This window comes from Nerophis lumbriciformis, linkage group LG12, assembly GCF_033978685.3.
Source record: "Nerophis lumbriciformis linkage group LG12, RoL_Nlum_v2.1, whole genome shotgun sequence".
Classification (NCBI taxonomy): domain Eukaryota; kingdom Metazoa; phylum Chordata; class Actinopteri; order Syngnathiformes; family Syngnathidae; genus Nerophis; species Nerophis lumbriciformis.
Window position 1 is genome coordinate 32,820,504 of NC_084559.2, and position 6,320 is coordinate 32,826,823.

Here is a 6,320-nt window from a genome sequence, read left to right on the forward strand (position 1 = left end):
AGATAAAATACTAAGATAAAAACGCTGTCAGTAAAACATAAGAAACACAAACCATGAAAAATAGGAAGTTTTCTAAAGTGTGTCTATTTATTTTAATTATTTAAAAAAATATATAACTTGGTCCAAATATTTCAGTGTGTGTGTAAGTACTTTTTGAGCGCATTCAACAATGCCGCAATATTAATGATAACCTTGCTAATTTTGGTCATCTGATATGAAATATTAATATTGATAATAATAATTTCACAGACGCATCACAACGTTTGCTTTTTCCTTCGACAACACCACTGATTGCTGCTCACTGCAGACATGGACGGCGTGGCGTGGTTGGGAGAGTGGCCGGGCCAGCAACCTGAGGATTCCTGGTTCGATCCCCACCTTCTACCAACCTCGTCACGTTCGTTGTGTCCTTGAGCAAGACACGTCACTCTTGCTCCTGATGGGTCGTGGTTAGCGCCTCGCATGGCAGCCCCCGCCATCAGTGTGTGAATGTGTGTGTGAATGGGTGAATGTGGAAATAGTGTCAAAGCGCTTTGAGTACCTTGAAGGTAGAAAAGCGCTATACAAGTATAACCCATTTACCATTTACCATGAGCGCCAACAACATATTAAAACATCATTTACTGTACAATGTCTGCTCTCACTGATATGCCGACTGTCAGGATGTTGATATATTCCCGTTTAGATGAATAATTAATCATAATTCTCGTGAAGAAAAAATGGGGATGGAACGTAGCGTCTTTTCGGGTCTTTTTCGCCATTTCTGGGTCTAACTTGGCTGTTAAAGTGTACCAACTTTTCAGTTTGTGTCCACATCATTTTACTATCAAGATGAGAGGCATTATTTATAATCTAGAATAAACTTTCACAAGCTCCGAGGCGAGAAAGCAGCTCACCAGTTAACCTTAGCACTTATAATAACAATATTGCTAATACTTGGTTAATATTCAGGTCATGAAATGTAGATGGAGTATTGTTGGCGCTTTTCGGATGGATATTTGTTGGGTTTTACGGTCGGTAAACACGCAATGACGTCATGACTACCATTGGCTCCATTGTAAGCGGACTTTTATTTACATTTATGTTCAAATCCAAGTTAGAACGCTTTAAAAAAAGACGTGTTCTTGCCTCTCATAAGGAATTTGAATCATAGGCATGAATCAGAAAAAATGCAATTCTACTTTAAGGTAAAAGAGCACAAAATAGATTGCATAGTTAATCTGCGTATATACACAATTCATGCAATATTTTTTGTGATTAATTCCATGAGTTACCTTATTAGTTTTGACAGCCCTAATGTATACACCATAAATGAAAAATAAATCAACAGAATTAAGTGTATAAAGACTTCAGTGCAAAAAGTATTTTTACCCTGTACTGCTAGGGTTGCACTTAGCGTTGTACGGTATACCGGTATTAGTATAGTACCGCGAATCTAATGAATCATTTTCGGTACTATACCGCCTCTGAAAAGTACCAGTTGATACCCAAATTTGTGGTATCATCCAAAACTAATGTAAAGTATCAAACAACAGAAGAATAAGTGATTTTTACATTTTAACAGAAGTGTAGATAGAACATGTTAAAAGAGAAAGTAAGCAGATATTAACAGTAAATAAACAAGTAGATTGATAATGAATTTTCTACCACTTGTCCTTAATAATTTTGACAAAATAATAGAATGAAAAATGACACAATATGTTACTGCAAATGTCAGCAGCTAAATTAGGAGCCTTTGTTTGCTTACTTACTAATAAAAGACAAGTTGTCTTGTACGTTCACTATTTTATTTAAGGACAAACTTGCAATAAGAAACATATGTTTAATGTACCGTAAGATTTTTTTGTTAAAATAAAGCCAATAATGCAATTTTTTGTGGTCCCCTTTATTTAAAAAAAGTTCCGAAAAGTATCGGAATAATTTTGGTACCGGTACCAAAATATTGGTATCGAGACAACACTAGTTGCACTAAAGGAATAAAAGTGTATACATGAACATTTCAATCAAAATTATACTAAGCGGCTTGTCGACAATAACAAATCTTTGTCGATATATTTATTTTCTAATACGACCTTTCAACCACTATAGTTATACAAATACTAAAAGTAGAGTGCAGGTGGTCCATAAGCTAATAAAGTGAGTGAAAGTGCGTGTTTGCATGGGAATAAGCTTAAAAGCTCAAGAGTCGAGAGAAAAAAAAGCCTCAAGTCTTCTAGCCTCCATTCACATTTAAATAAAAAAAATAACAAAAAGTACTTTGGAAGATAATTATCTTGTGTTTGCATTCAAGGCTGTGCCTGCCTCCCTGCAGACACACACACACACACACACACACACACACACACACACACACACACACACACACTCTTGTCTTTGTTACCTTCCTGAGACCTCCGAAAAATGCCTAGGACCACCCTTTCTAGATACATAAAGATTTGTATTTACAACAACAATAACATATACATACTAGGCAAGAAAAAGGTCACAATTTCACAAGAAAAACTTAGAATTTTGGCAGTATAATAATAAAAGTCGTAATTTTACTCAACGCAAGTCAAAATTTTACAAGAAAAACTGAACATTATTATGATAAAAGTTGGAATTTTACTCAATAACAGTCGCAATTTTACAAGAAAAGCTTGAAATGTTGGCATTTTTATGAAAAGAGTCATAACTTTACTGGACAAAAGTCACAATTTTATAAGAAAACTTTAACATTTTGGCAATATTATAATAATCATGGGAATTTATTTTGGCAAAATTATGAAGAAAGTCATAATTTTACTGTAGAAGCTAAGTGTTAATGACCACTAGAGTCTTAGTACCATAGTGTATTTGTTCATCCTATGGTCACATATGGGACGCGGGTTGTCTTTTACGTCAGCACCAGAAGTCCTAAAATCAGCTGTTTTTTGGGATGAATAGGGAAGTCCTTATTTAGCTGCCCTCTTGTTTTATCATATGTTGCTGCCTTTGCACCTGTCAATGTTTACTTTTCTATGCACATGGAATCAACCAAATAATCCTGACTTTGGAGCAATGTTCACGGACTCTAGTGTTTGGCTGTCTATTAGATGCAATGGTTTTTCCGTATTGGGACCATGATTTCGGTCATAACTTGTTCACCGGTCCTCATATGGAAGGTACTTTTCCTTGTTGACGTCTCAAGAAGGGTAGAAATACAAGAACACACACACACACACACATAAACACACACACACACACACACACACACACACACACGCACACACACATTTGTGTATTTGTTACCTTCTAGAGACCTCCGAAAAATGCCTAGGACCACCCTTTCTAGATATATAAAGATTTGTATTTACAACAATAATAACATATACATACTATGCAAGAAAAAGGTCACAATTTCACAAGAAAAACTTAGAATTTTGGCAGTATATTAATAAAAGTCGTAATTTTACTCAACACAAGTCAAAATTTTCCAAGAAAAACTGAACATTATTATGATAAAAGTCGGAATTTTTCTCAATAACAGTCGCAATTTTACAAGAAAAGCTTAAAATGTTGGCTTTTTTATGAAAAGAGTCGTAACTTTACAAGACAAAAGTCATAATTTTATAAGAAAACTTTAACATTTTGGCAATATTATAATAATCATGGGAATTTATTTTGGCAAAATGATGACAAAAGTCATAATTTTACTGTAAAAGCTAACTGTTAATGACCACTAGAGTCTTAGTACCATAGTGTATTTGTTCATCCTATGGTCACATATGGGACGCGGGTTGTCTTACATCAGCACCAGAAGTCCTAAAATCAGCTGTTTTTTTGGGATGAATAGGGAAGTCCTTATTTAGCTGCCCTCTTGTTTTATCATATATTGCTGCCTTTGCACCTGTCAATGTTTACTTTTCTATGCACATGGAATCAACCAAAAATCCTGACTTTGGAGCAATGTTCACGGACTCTAGTGCAGTGGTTCTTAACCTGGGTGAGTCGGCCTCAGGGGTTCGGCGGAGGTCAAAACACACCCGACTCATCGTGTAAATACAAACTTCTCCCTATCGGCGTATTACGGATACGGCAACAGCAGAAGTCACACTGATTTGCAGGTGTGTAATTTGTTGTGAGTTTATGCACTGTGTTGGTGTTGTTGTTTGAACAAGGTGATGTTCATGCACGGTTCATTTTGTGCACCAGTAAAAAAAAAACATGGTAACACTTTAGTATGGGGAACATATTCACCATTAATTAGTTGCTTATTAACATGCAAATTAGTAACATATTGGCTCTTAACTAGTCATTATTAAGTACTTATTAATGTCTTATTCGGCATTAGAGGGTTATAACCCTAACCCTCTAACCCTGACCAAATAACTCTAAATTAAGTCTTTATTACTTAGAATATGTTCCCCTAGTGTCCAAATAACTCTAAATTAAGTCTTTGTTACTTTGAATATGTTCCCCATACTAAAGTGTTACCAAAAACATATAACTTTGTCTTCAATTTGAAAAAAATAACATTTTATTTTTCACTAAAGAAGGGTTCGGTGAATGCGCATATGAAACTGGTGGGGTTCGGTACCTCCAACAAGGTTAAGAACCACTGATCTAGTGTTTGGCTCTCTATTAGATGCAATGGTTTTTCCGTATTGGGATCATGATTTCGGTCCTAACTTGTTCACCGGTCCTCATGTGGAAGGTACTTTTCCTTGTTGAAGTCTCAGGAAGGGTAGAAATACAAGAACACACACACACATACACACACACATATATACACACACACACACACACACACACACACACACACTGATCCTGTCATCCTTGGGGAGTGAAAAGTTTTACAGTTGGACGCTCACATCTCGGTGAAATTTTACGAGGTCTGCAGTAAAAACGCTGCCATAATATGCAAGGAAGACTATAAAAGCAGGGTGGCTGCCATTAACACTCGGAGGTGAAGAAGCACTAATTGCAGCAGACATTCGCACCAACACCAGTGGACCCATTTTTACGACATCGCCTCCAACACACACGCGTGGGGACATTCAGCCAACGAGTTGCTTGTGTGATGTCGTGAATATATGAAATATAAAATATATTTACCATAAATTGCTCCGAAGTGCAGACTAGAGCTCCATGCAGGTTTGTAGCACCGAGGAAGCGGCGACTGCTCCCAATTAGAAAACCTTCATTCTGCTCCAATCCAGCAGTGTCAACTTTATCCTCTTCTTCTTGTCGATTTAAATCCAACACTTCACTTTTTTTGTTTTCTTTTTTTTTTTTTGGACTCTTTTGACGGCGCGACTGCTGATCGAAGCGGAGGGCAAAGCGGCGCAAAAGCAGAATAAGAAGAATTGCGCACCGCCAAGTGTCGACGTTGCGCCTCCGGAAGAAAAAGTGAAAGGTCCTGGGTGGTTCTTAATCGATCTCCGAGCTTTTTTTAGTGGGGGAAAAAAACAGGATGCGTGATTTCTGCGCTATATATTCCAAGAAAAAAAAAAACAATTCCAGCTGTTACGCGTCGACTTGACGTGGTCCGGGGTTGATTTTGCGAATATTCGTGAAGAAATCCCGACGCGAATTAAAAGGGAGAATCCTGTGAAAAGGAAAGAAATCCGCTTGGTCCGTCACTTTCTCCGCATCGGAGGTGTTCTGGCTGCCACATCCACAAGGTGGATCTTCTATTTATGCTCTCTTTGAAAAAGAGGAAGGGCAGGAATAAAAGCAAAAAAAATGCGTAATTTGGGTGGAAGGGGCTGGCAGCTCCGGGATGCTGCGGTCCTGCCCTGGTGCCGAGCTGCTGGGACTGACAATAACCCGGAACGCTGCAGCCCGGCAGGCTGCACAGACACGCCCACCGACCAATCAGTGCAGCCGGCCAACACAAACATTCCCACGGCTCGGCCAATCAACATAAATGACGACTGTTACCATAGAGACGCACAGCGTCCGAGCGTCTGACACCACGTTGCTTATTGACATATAGAAAAGGGGGAGAAACGGAAGATAATAATTGTGTAGCGGCCCACTTGGATTAATGACACAAGATGCAGAGAGCTTCGACTGGTGCAACTTTAATTCTCTCCTCCTTTTCTTCTCACAATTTTGACACGTGAAAACTATAAAGATGGACAGAAAATACAAATGCCATCATACCATATTTCCACAAACAATACATAAATCATGTTTACATTTTCAAAGTTATAAACAAATCTTTTTATCCATCCATCCATCTTCTTCCGCTTATCCGAGGTCGGGTCGCGGGGGCAGCAGCCTAAGCAGGGAAGCCCAGACGTCCCTCTCCCCAGCCACTTCGTCCAGCTCCTCCCGGGGGATCCCGAGGCGTT

General features: G+C 38.4%; 1 protein-coding gene across 1 annotated transcript in view; it reads right to left on the reverse strand.

The window, feature by feature from the left end:
• fam222aa (family with sequence similarity 222 member Aa) overlaps positions 1 to 5,082 on the reverse strand; it is a 150,075-nt gene extending 144,993 nt beyond the window's left edge. Inside the window, exon 1 of the mRNA XM_061986401.1 lies at positions 5,077 to 5,082. The gene's annotated coding sequence lies outside the window, so the exon portion shown is untranslated. The remainder of the gene's footprint in view (positions 1 to 5,076) is intronic.
• Positions 5,083 to 6,320: the final 1,238 nt, after the last annotated feature.